Source organism: Toxorhynchites rutilus, chromosome 1 (assembly GCF_029784135.1).
Source record: "Toxorhynchites rutilus septentrionalis strain SRP chromosome 1, ASM2978413v1, whole genome shotgun sequence".
In the NCBI taxonomy this organism is placed as follows: Eukaryota; Metazoa; Arthropoda; class Insecta; order Diptera; family Culicidae; genus Toxorhynchites; species Toxorhynchites rutilus.
Window position 1 is genome coordinate 77,012,672 of NC_073744.1, and position 14,838 is coordinate 77,027,509.

General features: G+C 39.3%; 1 protein-coding gene across 1 annotated transcript in view; it reads left to right on the forward strand.

Moving 5' to 3' along the window:
* LOC129762381 (delta(9)-fatty-acid desaturase fat-7-like) overlaps nucleotides 1-14,838 on the forward strand; it is a 44,058-nt gene that overhangs the window by 11,556 nt on the left and 17,664 nt on the right. The gene's annotated exons all lie outside the window — the stretch shown is intronic.

Consider the following 14,838-nt stretch of genomic DNA (forward strand, 5'->3'; position numbering starts at 1 on the left):
TAATCCCTTGGTTTCACTTTCATTTCATATGAGCACTACATTTGAATTATAACATAATCGGCAAAACTCTCACAACACTACTCATTATCGTTTGTGTTTGACGTTTGCTTAGCGTGAGCACGTAGAATTTACCCCTTCATCAATATTTCAATTTCTCTCGTGTTTCATCAGTTCTCATCATCGTTAACAGTTTACTGTGATTGCTTGGTAAGTGTTTCGCAGTTGATTATAAAATATAATCAAGTGTTTCGTCCAAAAAATTACAAAATAAAGTGTCCGAAATTTGAGTTCAATCTTTCCGAAATTTGATTTAGTGTCCGAAGTTTGATTCTTATTCGTTTGATTTGAAAAGCATTTTATTCGATGATTTTTTTATGTGTTCAATCAAATAGGTACCAAAGTAGAACGCTTAAAAGCATATTGAACTAATTTATTCAAAATATCAACCAAATAATACCTGTGCATAAAGTTTAGATCTGTTTTCTATATCAAACGCCTCAAGTGTCCGAAATATGATTCAGAACGGTATACCATAACGAAAAGTTCTTCAATTATTTTTTTATTTCCAACTTTGCTAGGTTATCTTCAGTGACGAAAAAAAGTTCAATTTGAATGGTCCTAATAGTTTCAACAAGTACTGGCGTAATTTACGGAAGGAGGAACAGTATTTTTCAACCTGGAATTTTGGTGGAGGCTCGTGCATGGTTCGGGTTGGATTCTGTGCAACTGAATCCTCAAGATAATTTTCACATCATTCAAAGATTACATACATGTTTTGAAATCCTCTCTCCTAACGTTTTTGCGTGGATATCGTCCCAAAAAATTCACATTCCAGCAAAAAAATGCTACTTTTCATTCCAATGTATTCCAATACGAATTTTCCAGGTGATTAGCCGAAATGCCAATTATTGACATGAAAATCAGGAAATAGTTTTGAATTTTTCATTGATAATACTTATAAGGTTTGAGTTGGTCTTATAGAAACTGGACAGCTGAAATAATCATATTTCAGCACAATAAATAAACGAACAACTCTTTTGAACGAAATTGAATTTAAATATACTTTATTCTAAGCATTCTTGTTGAAATTTTAACTGTTTGTGTTACAACGAAACATAATCAGTGTGGTCTTATAGAAGTTGGACAGAGTGTATGTACTAGATAACGGTTTGATGGAAATAACACTTTAAATTTAGTTTTTATATTTGTTCGCTGGATAGCTTAAATTTCACAAAAGAAGCCCAATGAACACTCTAACCATGGCCCGTAGACTCTATTCTACATATGGAAAACTGGACGTAACGTCGCATTCGGCGCTTATCTAACTGTGACCATATCTTGCATAAACCACAAGCTGCTTCTTTATGTTACCAATGTTACAAACCGGAAAATCAATCTCCGAAACCGCAGCGTGCCGAAATTCATAACAGCATCTGGGTCACCCGACGATGCCTTTCCCATTCAACTTTAAACCCTCGCCGCTGCCGTTTCCATCCACTCGGAATTGAATGAAATCTACGCAAGCAGAAATTTCGTTTGACTGCATAAACAGAAGAAAAAAACCAACTGTATTCGTCGCATGAATAAATATCAAATCAAAAAACCGAATTCCTCCTATTCCTCTTGTGTGTTTATTTTGTCCGGCTCGAGTTATGCGTCTACCAGAAACCGTTTGCAATCATTGACACCGCCGCATTGCCTCCAGCGTTACGCGATATGTTACTGGTTCGCAAACAAAGCCGACAAAATGTTCAGTGTCAAATTTTTTTTCCGACGCACATTTCCCACGTTTACATCTTTAAAATTTCAAATATTCACTTTCAACTCATGCGTTACAAAACAAGACTGACTTATTATGCGTCTCGAATTGGCCCTTACCATTCTTTGACTGAGAAGAAATTTCGGGGGTCATCAGATGGGAAACCTGTTCCACAGACTTGACATTGAGCGAATTGAAGCGTTGGTATGTACGGATGAGCGAGAAAAGCTTCACCGTGTAGACTTGGATTCCTCACTGTAATGGAAAACATGCAATCTTTTAAACATCGATATCTTCTGCTTGATCTGCGGAAAGCGTGAAGCAATATCACACCCCGATGACAAATGGCACTCGTTCTGATTTTCTGCGAACAAAACATCCGACCGTTGCGTCAATCGAATGAAAGCGAATGACTGCTCAAGATCAAGATGATCGCAGCCGTAAGGGGAAAAATCTGCACCGCTCGGCCGGTTTGCGAACGAGGGTCAGCCACTGTCAAGAGTAGCGTAAGCAAATCAAATAAGACCTAAAATCCTTGAAGCAGGACCTTCGAGACCTCAGCGCGTACAGAATCTACAACCGCCGATAGCTGGCAGCAACTCGTCGATGATTACTTGCTTGAAATTGCAAGTGCAAATATTATCACCCGCAGCTTACAACAGATACCGTTCAAGGTGGTTGTGGTTGCGGAGGCGGCTGTACCCCATTCGAGAACCGAAGTGATTTATGCTCGCGCGGTTGGACAACAAAAGATCTCTCGCAGTCCTTGAGTGCTCTCTTTTCCAGTGGAAGAGTTGAACTTTTTTCTTGTGCTGATGCGATGCCTTATTACACAAGCATTCGCGAAGCGCACGGTGTGACGATGAAGCCCTTACGATAATTACCATTTTATGCGCAGCCTTTTTACCGATGAATATGAAGCCCTTCGACTATTAAGGCGGCCATCAGTCATTCCGACGAGCGTACGCGACACTTTGTGGCTTATTCTGAAATTATGCCACGACAGCGACGAGTGAAAGAACGGATGAGTCTGAGGGGAGTACTCATCAATGGGGCTGATAATCGCTACATTGTGGTTGATCGAATTGATCGTTTGAAGTGTTTTGTCACCTACCGGCAGCGGTTGGGATGAAGCAATTCTGCGAGCGTTTTGAACGATCTGTTCTCATCATTTCCGACAATAGATCACAAGCGCAACTGTGCAAAAGACTCATCTATACGGACACGGAAAAAAGTTTTAGCCCCAAGGGACCGACGCTGGGCTCAACGTGTTAAATCATGCCATGGCCAACCGGATTTTATGAATTGATGCCATACTACCCAATTATCACGATAGTTTTAAGTACTTATAAACCCCACAATCAATTTTAGCCACAAATTATGAGCGATTGATGTGATTTGAACAAAAATGCTCATTATCAATCTTCTTCTAAATGCAGCCATTCTCGAGATATTTGAAAAAATATTTCTAATTTATTGTCTTTTTCTTAGAAAATAGGTCCTTTTAATATGTTTGTTGTGGGGGTCTCCGTAGCCACATTGGTTACGCGTTCGCTTAGTAAGCGATCGATCTTGAGTTCAAAACTCAGGGCCCTCAATGACCATCTTTGTGTTGAATAACTACGTCCATGCAACAATCATCAGCGATGGAGATTGATTCACGGTCGAAATAAGATCGATTCATCCATACAAACTGCTCTGCTCTGCAAGACGCATCGGGCTGCTGTTTTATATATAACTCAACAATGATCAATCAACTGTCTCTGCTGTCCGATTTAACTGGATAATGGATGAACTCTTACGCCTATATGGCTACTGTGTAAATGTGTACCATATGCAATGGTGTAGAAGGGAAAACTCTAACGCCAAAAAATGGCAACTGTGTAGTGTGCTAATTATAGCTATGATAAAGATGTGACATGTACACGATTAAAATTCGGCTCTGTTACAACTAAAATGCTAATGAGCCTAAAATAAACAAAAGGGATAAAAAAATATGTTTGTCGTATTATACCGTCATGTTCATGAAATTTTATGAATTTGCTGGTAAAAATATATGTATTAGTTTACATTTGAGGACATGTGGATGAACACAAAACGTAGTGGTATTAAAAAAATTATAGGAGGTTGTGTCCAAGATACCACCGCATTGTTGACGTAGAACTACGCTGTTATTTTGTATAAGTCTCTTGTTTATACCTCCGGATATTATTCTATAATGCTGTGAAATTTTAGAAACAACTGCTTAGTAGAATAATCTCTGAAATGGTTTTTTCATTGTAGAATCAGTTGACGATAATTGATTGATCCTTGCCCTCGTTCTTGCCCTCGCAAAACAATACACTAGCTGATCGTATGTCGGAATTTATTTCATTTCAATGAAAATTTACCTCGAATGCTATTCCGGTGGCCTTTTTCGCAATTGACATTGACTCGGCTACAGTCGAATATATACATGTTGCACCAGTACCATTATTCCACATCTCATAACTACATCACTATATATTTGGCACCGCATGGAAAGAACAACAATGACAACACTTGCAAGTATCAAATATCATGCAACATGTTATTTAGTATTGCCTCAAAGGAATCGCACATTTGAGCATCGTTCGTACAACGCAAACCAAGCGCCAAACAAGCGTTCGCCATAGCATGCATACAGAGCCATACATTGGTGGCTTGAAACTACTAGAAATATAAACACTTCTCATCATTTTGCGGTATTCTCAAAAGAAACGCTTCTGTTAATATTACTGGCCTCGAAAAAAGTTACATTACTTTCTCATGCTCGAGAGAAGCGCAGCTTTCACCCTTAGTGGAGGAAGTTTTGTTACTGGCAAGCGAAACCTAATCACATACAAAATTCCAGAACGATATTTACTTTCTTGGTGACTAAACAAACGAAATAAACTCTTTTTGTTAATAACAACCTCGAAAATAGTAGCAATGCTTCATTATGATCAATATTAGCGCAAATGCTAGTTGAAGGCACTAGACTGGCCCGCGAACCCAAATAACTTATAACATTCCAGTAAGACATTCAAGCTTGGTATTCCCCAAATAATTTTTTGGCGCACAACCTTAACACATGCTTCGCCATAACGTCAGTTTAATGCATTGATACATTCTCAAAGGCAACAACGAAGCCCTTATGACGACGGAAAACAAACAATGTTAACTGCTTGGAAAAAGACTGAATTATGCCAAACAGCTTGTACTCTGCTGTAACACCCATCAATGCGAATACGCTGATGAGTTTGGCAAGAGCGACCGCCTTCATCACCAGCGGGGGGAGCTTGATTTTGGTTGCTGCCTGGGTAACGGCGTTTATATTTTCGACCGACGCGCCGAAATCGCCTACTTCGCTGTTGTGCGATGCGGTGTCACACTCGCGAAGGCTCGGTTCAGTGCGAGCGCTTTTCACTGCACCAACATGGCGTGCATCATTAGATGATGCTTGCCTCGAAATTTTATTGCCACTGGCAATGCGTTTGTTTTTTGCAGGGCTCGAGCCTGCCTTCCTCTTCTTCTTGCTCATCACACACTACGCGAAGCGTCCAATTTATAACGCTGGAAAAAAACACACGATACGAATAACGCGAAAAACGAACAGAAAAACCAAACGACGATATCCAAGTTGGATTACCACTGGTGGGGTCCAATCTTAGATCGAAGCGCAGTGAAAGCAAAATGAACTGGATTGATCAACAGTCCGATGCCAAATAAAAGTTTGCCTCAGCGAGATCCACTGTTTATACTCTAGGCGAGTATTCATCTTCATTCTTCTACTTTTCCTTTGTTCATGGAGACCTTAAATCCTACGATTTCCGTTAGTCGTCGATAAGTTGCTCGTTATTGACAGCTCTGTTCGGGAAAGCACACAAATGGACCGAACAAATGTATGGGAAAATGGAAACGCTTAAAGTTTTCATGGATTTTAACCATTTACAAACCAGGGGATTCTAATGTATAGCATAATGAACAAATCTTACGGAATTTCAGATTCGTTTAGTATGTAAATCGCCAATGTCCGTTCACGGCAAAAATAGTTATTAACGTTAACTTTATTTCATAAAAACGTGACCTGTTTTCTGATTTGACACCCTTAATGAAAGACGTAGTTCTACGTCAAAATCTTTTTTTATCTGATTAAAAACTTCTAAAACTAATTATTCGTGTTGCATAATCATAACACAAACAGTTTTAGAAGTAGAATTGAAATCCCAACAACACAAATACACCTCGTTGATTCAACCGGACGTTATGGATACAAAAATAATTAACTTGTTTACGTTATGCCTAGATTTTACGTGAAATCTGGTATCTTCTAAGTAGTACCTCTGTATTTGTATATAAAGTTACTCAGATTCAAACATCGTTCATCAGTCGAACAATCTTGCTTATAGAGTGAATAACAGTATACCACAATGGACTGCAACAAAATTTTCTCGTGTTGTAGACCGATTCCGAAAAAAAATCTTGAGGAGCAGAACAATACAGAAAAGCATCCTTCTATTCCAGATGAACCGATAGCAGCAGGGAATAATTTGGAAGAAGTTTCAAGCATTTGGTGGGATCAAATAGGTGCGATCCACTGTGACCTACTAAAACCTGGCCAAACGAGCAATGAACACTTCTACAGGCTGTGATATCCTGCAATCTACAGCTCAATACAACTCCATATAATATACGTAGTACTGAGTAAACACTCTGATCAGGATGCCACAATCCTTCATCGACCCAACCTTTTACATTCTACTCAGAGACGGAATTTCCACAATGAAAACATCACTGAGTGTTGGTCTGTTGGGCTCACCCCGACTCAAACAGTTTAAAAGCATGTTTTTGCATTGGTTTGCTACTGGCACAAGTATATTTTTTTTCTTGGGCTGGCTTTTCTCAACACAATCGATACCACATTGTTTGCCTTGGTCTTGCACCGGCTCAACCGTTTTGTTGGTCTTGAAATTTTCCCACCCGGCTCATCGAATTTTTAACATCGTTGGCCGTGGTCTTTCACCGGCTCAACTTTTCATACGCATTGTTGCCAATGGTCTTCCACCGGCTCAATTCTAACACCGTTAACACGTTAACATGTTCTTTCATCGACTCAACTTTTTCCATTTCGGTCCCGGCCACAGCCCGACTCAACTTTTGACGTAGCACTACGAAAAAAAATCTGCACAGGGGGTCACATTACGAAAAATGTAACGAAAAATAGAGGGAACTCGAATGCATATTACGCAAAATGATTCCGAACGAATTATTGAGGAAGAATGATGTGCAACTGAACTGAATACATGTGAAGGCAAATTACGTTGAACGGAACGGATGAGTATAACGAAAACGCTTGGAAAAAACTAAAAAAGATAACGATTTTGTTAATGTAAACTCAATTTTGAAGATAAAAATAAGATTATTTTAATCATTGCAGTTAAATTTCATTCTCGGCAAAATTGTAAATTTTCAATTTAACACGTTGAGGCTCGATTTTTTCTTGCTGCGCTTTCAATTCAGCACGCATCAAGAGCGTTTGCACAATATCAGTGTCGGTCTCAGCTCCCAAAGATACTTATTGTATAAATAGAATATAGTCAGAAACTCGACTAGAAAGTAGTCACATTTCGTACAACATCCGAAAACTAACCATAGAGTAATGCGGGGCAAAGGTGCGCATTGCCCATTTTGAAGCAAACGAGCATAAAATTTCGACAACAGTGTAGTCGTTTGATACATTATTACACCAGCAGCTCACACATATAAAAAAAGATACATTTCATGAAAGTGCCAAAAAGTTATGACCTAAAAAAAGTTTTGCGATGTTTTGATCTATTTTTTTCAGTTTTGGAGATGACGATTTACTAACCTAAAATAACTGGAAAGTTCGAAACTACACTGTCAAGGAAACCTTCATTCTATAGTAGATGATAGTGCGCATTCGTTCTTGTGAAAAAGTTCAAGAGCTTTTTTAAAAAATTCGATTGGTTCGAAAATTGCTTGTGGGGCAAAGGTGCGCAGTGGCTGTGGTGTAAAAACTCGCACTAGCGTTTTGCTCCGAAAAAAAATTATAAAATGTTCTCAACAAAAATTTTAACGGGACTCACAAGAAGAAAACTGATTTGAAGAAATGCACTCCAGAAATGCTCAAATGGCCCGACAGAGGCTTCGGCAGGGAGTCACGAAGTGTCGGATTACGGCAAACCTCGGTATTTCTGAATCAACTCTGAGGAAGAGGCTCTTATCAGAAAGTGATTCATGATTTGAATCTTCTTTTATTGACATTTATACTTCTGCTGGAATGTGTCAGCGAGCACCTAGTGCGATTCAGATGGGTATTTACGAGTGAGCAGTCCAGGCCACTGCAGACCACTGGACAAAGTTTTCTATGGTATGACTCTCAAAGATTTACGGCGCATGGCGTTCGATTTTTCGGAAGCCAACAACCTCCAGCACGAATTCAACAAAGTTGCAAAACTAGCAGGAAGAGATTGAGCTTCTAGCTTCATGTGGAACCACCGTATGTCTCTTCGAACCCTACAACAGCGCAACGAAGCAACAGCGTTCCAAGGCAAAGCGTCGGGATTCTCAGAACCGAAATTCATGTTAGGAATAAAAATAAACAATTGCTTAAAAATGATTCAAAATTAATCTCAAATGAAAAATGTTTTTATTTTCACCATGCATTTAATTCAATAACGGTTAAGTTGTCAGTCTCCTTCCTCCCAAAAATTTCCACGTGGTATGTTCGACATAACACCCACTCTTCTCCACCCATAAAAAAACACAGGACACCTCCCCCCTGCCTACTGGACGGTGCCTACATTCTAAGTTATCTCAGAAGTTCAATTCAATAAGTGCGCACTTTTGCCCCCACTATGGGGGCAAACTGTTGGGGGCAATCTAATCTAACGATATCAATGTCAGGACATGAATAGCTATGAAGCCACCTAGGATTGTTAGATTCCAGCTTTCATTCAATGTTGTACTTGATATCGGTATCGTTACCACTGAACAAAAGAACTGGTTCACTTAAGTGAACGGTTAGTGATTGAACCATTCATTAAAGTGAACTACTTTGTCCATCTCTACTTCATGTTGTGGTTTCCTTATAGTTCTCAGATGTTATTTCGTGACGGACAAGGTGAATCGATGCTCATTGAGAATTATTCTTCATTTGTGATGGAAAGTACCTATCAGAATCAAAGAAGAGAAGATAACTTGGAAGATGATGACACTCTATTATCTCCAAAGTTTCGACGAGAACATCGTTTAGAGGGTTTAACTTTATAAAGATTTTATGATAAGATTGTTGTCTAATCATATCGTGTTCAATGTACATTTCTATCATGTAGGATATGATATTGAGTACGTTGGTAATGTCGAAAATATTTCAGTGAAAGAACTGAACTGCAGATTGACAGGTCCGAAAGGATACACTCATGCATACCATTTCGCGATATCTTATCAAGAAGTACTAATCGTTTTGTTTAACCAGCTGCACTCCCCAAATCCACTTGTCCATTCCACTTTCCCTTCCTTAGTAATAAGCAGCACTCGTTTGGATCAGTTAACTCCAGAATCAACACAAATTTCACAAAGCAACACTCACGATTATAAGATATCTGGTCTGCCTCACCTGGCGATATAATCATTATGAGTCATCACAGATAATGTTTCAGACAAGTATACTATCTCCAAGGCAAGCTAGCTACTTAAACTTATGTTCAAGAATGCTATGTAAGATGATGGTTTCTTATCGAAATCTCGAAATCTCGAAAACGAAAATCTATCTGATGTTTTCTTGATGAGTTTACTATTGACAAAAGTAGAAGGGACTGAGCCAGGGAGCACGGACGTAAGTTTGACGTAGGACTGTGATTGTTCGGAACAATTGTCTTTATATGTAACTCTTTTCATTGTTCAGAAATCTATTATTTAAACTCTTTTGAAACTTCAAATGGTGGCCCTGAAAAGTTCTGTTTGTTATGTGTACTCATAACCATCAAACGGGTTGAAATGGACAAAAACCAAATTAGCTTTCCTGCCAGAAGCTCAACTGTTCGACTGTTTAACTGAAAATGAATAATGAATATCAGTGTGAAACACAATAGGGTAGAATGGCAGCCGAAGTTTATATGGATCGGTAAACAAACAATTATATATCGACATTGATTACCTTGAATAAGAAGAAAAAACAAGCAACACTTCTTGATATGTTGAGGCAAAATACACATGAAATCATAAAGCTGCATTATTTTTAATGGATATATATGGTATTGTAAGTCATCTGGAGTAGTAGTTTTTTTCGGTGAAATAATGTTTCATCTTACTAACCCACTAACCCATCATATACATCACACTTATTCCAACACATTGAATGACTGTCCTATTTGTTTGATAGAACGAATTATTGCACACAATATTGTGTTGCATATAACATTCACGGGAACCAAGTTGAAAGAAAGAATGAAAGAAAGAAAGAAAGAAAGAAAAAACCAAGTAACACATGATTTGCCTTTGTATTCGCTCACAAAACATACCTCTTTCATTCGTTAAATTGCTCACTTGTTTAATATTACCAGTTTTAAAGTTTTAAGCGAAAATTTTGCTGGATAAATTTGCCGTCTAATGGTATATATTATAACATATATCGTAAGAACGAATCTACATAATATGCAATTTAAAACTCCTAATTTTTCGTTACATTTTTCCTATGGTGACCCCCCTGTATAGAAATAAAAGACGTAGTTCTACGTCAATAGAAAATATTATTAATTAATGGTTCAGGATTTTTGCTACCACTACAACTCTTGCAACACGTTTGAAGTTCAGTTCATATAACAAACGAATTTTCAGTGTTTTGAATTTTTAATGATTTAAATTTACGGATTCCTGAACAGTTACAAATACATAATTCAAAAGAAATTGCCATAAAGGCTATGTAAAGTTACCGTCCGTACCTCCAGGCACGGATCTATCTACTCCTGCAATATTCACAACAATAAAAACATAAGTAAACAAACACAACTGCTGGTTTTAGGAAGGATCGCCAATGTGATATTGTGCAATCTACAGCTCAACTAACTGAAAACTACTTTACAAAAACAAACTCTCTTCAATCTCGTTTGCACAACATACGTAGTACTGAGCAAATACTCTGATCAGGGTGTCACACAATCTTCAATTGATCCGTTCAAAGCGAGCTACAGGTCGGACTTGATTATCTCGACTCGAGTCGACCATTTTTTTTCAACAATTATTTTCAAATCCTATACATAAACGAATCTCAAGAAAACAATTTTTTCATTAATGTATGCATGTCAAACATTAATAGAAAAATAGCTTTTTTGTGATTCGATTATGTATTGGATTCTAAAATTAACGTTGAAAGTGAAATTGCGATTATATATAATCGAGTCCGACCTGTATTGCCAAAAAAAAGTCCACATCTTGCGACCAGACACGAGCGGATAATATTCCATCATAACAACGCTCGGCCTCATGTTGCTATTCAAGTTTAAAACTATTTGGAAAATTAGCTGAAAGGAAATTCTGGTTCACCCGCCTTATAGCCCAGATATTGCCTCTTCCGACTACCATTTCTTACGGCCGATGCAGAACGCGTCGGGTGAAATATGCTTTACTTCAGCACAAAGTATCAAAAATAGGCTCGATTCAATTTGACTTCAAAAGGCGAACGCTTCTTTTGCGACGGGATCCGTAAATTGCTAGGAAGAAGGGAAAAAAAGGGGCTAATAATAGCTAAAACTCTGAATAATGCATTAATTCAATTTATTATTCTAATAAATGTGTAAAAACGGAGTGAATTGAGTTGCACACCCAATATGAAACCGAACCTTTTTTTAAATGGAAAAAAACTTCTTGCTCAAAGTATTTCCCATCGGTTTCTATAATTTTTCCTCGCCATTGCACAATTCGTGGATACCACGCTAAAAATAAAACTGTTCCTCTTTAGAAGCAAGCGCTGCTCAGCAAGTGCTTGCCCCATAGATGCATAGATCTAGTAGTTGGTGGAAGTCTGGCCACATGTGAAAGGAATTTTCAACCAAATGACTCAATCATCTCTTTGATCGGTTTCGGTTATGTTGTCTTTTTTACTACTCTGGTTTTCCACCCAAAGCTCGATTCAAATTTGTCATTTGTTGTCGTCAGCGTCCAGCATTTGAATAGCAATATTTGAATAGCTCATCGTAAAACAAACCCTTTTGATCCCACCAAACATAGAACATTGCATACCGTCCATAGTGGTTTGGCCGTGCAACCGATGTTGATGGTTCCTCTGGCCTTACCCAAGATCTGTGAAACTTAGATTTCTCGGAATAAACCCACATTTCATCTCCAACCACTACGATGGAGAAATGACTTATTTTGTACCTGGCGAGCGGCACTTCACATGATATTTTTCGAGCTATATTTTGTGCATCTCACGTGGAGCCCGTTTCCGATCTTCTGGATCTTTCCCATGGCCGTCTAACGTATTGAAATGGCTTCTTGAGTCATACTCAATTGACGTGCGAGTTGTTGGGTTCGAGTATCTCCTTCAACCAGAAGTTATATCAGTTCACTGTCCTCAAACTTTTTCGGAAGTTATCCACGTTCTTTGTTTCTCACGTCAAAATTACAATTTTAATTTTTTTTTGAACCACTCAAAACACTGCGATTGAAATGAAACTATTGAGTTCATTGGGAGCAACTACCGTATACGACTCATTCATCAGACTTGACCATCGATTACCATTTGTTTTCATCGATCGGATACGCACTTGCTGAACAGCTCTTCAATTAATAAGGTAGTGTGTGAAATGGTCCGATGTTTTTTGTTTACAAGGGACTTCAACCCAATGGTTATTTGTTTCTGAAGAATCGAAATTTATAAGTTCATTTGCAATATACAATCTCATAGTAATTCCATTTACAATTTTGCCAATGAAGGATCCTTAGATTGAACCCTTGGTTAGCATCGTTTGTCAACGAAGATTTTGTCAGTTACTCAGTTGCGAGTAAACGTCAAATGATCCGAAGAATTATGAACGTACCCATACCACGAAATTTGGCATTCGATTTGCATGTGTGGGGCTACTCGCGACCGAGCTACATCAAAGTTTTTTGTTTTCAAACGGGCGAGTAGCTCCATACATACAAATCAAATGTCATATTTTGTAATATGGGTATGTTTGTCATTTTTCGGTTCGTTTAACGCTTAACTCGCATCGAGTAACTGACAACGTATAAACCCTGCTTGAGACGCATTGGTCGACGAAGATGTTGTGCGTAAGAACTTGATACTCGCGACGATTTTTGATCTGCAGCGATGAATCTAGTCCATCGTCAAACAACCGGGCATGAATCCGGCCTTAGAACTTCCCACAGAACTGTCTACTATTGGTGAAAGAGAATCTGGAATAGAATATTGTAGGTAACATTCAGGGTCGTGATTGCACAATAGTTCTCACAATCCACCTTGTCATCTTTTATCAAAGATGGGGCAGATTACCCCTTATTTACACTCCTCTAGTAAAGGGTGTGTCACATCAAATTGCATCACGGAAAAAACGCTGTAGAAATTCGCCCAGTAGATCGATCCTTTTGAAAATTTTAGACAGTAAAATAAAAACTATTAAACAACTTTTGGCATTTTCTTTTTATTCATACTTCGAGCCCAAGCCCGTATGCTCGCACCTTCCTCTTTACCCCGTCCATAAGGTTCTGTACAACGTCAGGTTGTAGTTTTTTTTTACAGAAATCCATTTTCTCTTGTAGTCCACCTCCGATTTGACAACTTTTGGGTTCTTCCGGAGGACCTGCTTCATAATCGCCCAATATTTCTCTATTGGGCGAAGCTCCGGCGCGTTGGGCGGGTTCATTTCATTTGGCACGAAGGTGACCCCGTTGGCTTCGTACCACTCCAACACGACCTTTGAATAGTGGCACGAAGCGAGATCCGGCCAGAATATGGTCGGGCCCTCGTGCTGCTTCAATAGTGGTAGTAAGCGCTTCTGTAGGCACTCCTTAAGGTAAACCTGCCCGTTTACCGTGCCGGTCATCACGAAGGGGGCGCTCCGCTTTCCGCAAGAACAGATCGCTTGCCACACCATGTACTTTTTGGCAAACTTGGATAGTTTCTGATTGCGAATCTCCTCCGGAACGCTGAAATTGTCCTCTGCGGAGAAGAACAACAGGCCCGGCAGCTGACGAAAGTCCGCTTTGACGTAGGTTTCGTCGTCCATTACCAGGCAATGCGGCTTCATCAGCATTTCGGTGTACAGCTTCCGGGCTCGCGTCTTCCCCACCATGTTTTGCCTTTCGTCGCGGTTAGGAGCCTTCTGAACCTTGTATGTACGAAGGCCCTCCCGCTGCTTGGTCCGCTGGAGGAATGAACTTGACAAATTCAGCTTATTGGCGACATCCCGGACCGAACTTCTCGGATCACGTCTAAACTGCTTAACTACGCGCTTGTGATCTTTTTCACTGACGGAGCATCCATTTTTGCCGTTCTTCACCTTCCGGTCGATGGCTAGGTTCTCGAAGTATCGTTTTAGTACTCTGCTGACCGTGGATTGGACGATTCCCAGCATCTTACCGATGTCCCGATGTGACAACTCCGGATTCTCGAAATGAGTGCACAGGATTAATTCACGACGCTCATTTTCGTTCGACGACATTTTTCCAAATTTACGAAAAATTGACAGTGAAGCATGGCCAACGTGATCTATACACTCTTATCTGATTATGAACGAAAGCTGAAGATATAATTCCTAAAAATTAAATTTCTACAGCGTTTTTTCCGTGATGCAATTTGATGTGACACACCCTTTAGCTGTAACCTCGCCCCGGAACCTGACTATCAACCTATGCATACGCTGTATAAGTTTTACCGGACATTCCTCGAAGAGCTCTGCTGCAAGGTCACCTTTACCTGCTGCTTCATGATATACGGCCTTCTCAACTTCACTCATCGTAGGGGGTGGGCATCGTCTTTGTTCGTTGCACCGGTGTATTCCCATCAATTCTTAGTAAAACATTATTTGGGATTCCTGAAAAAGATTTTAAACCTT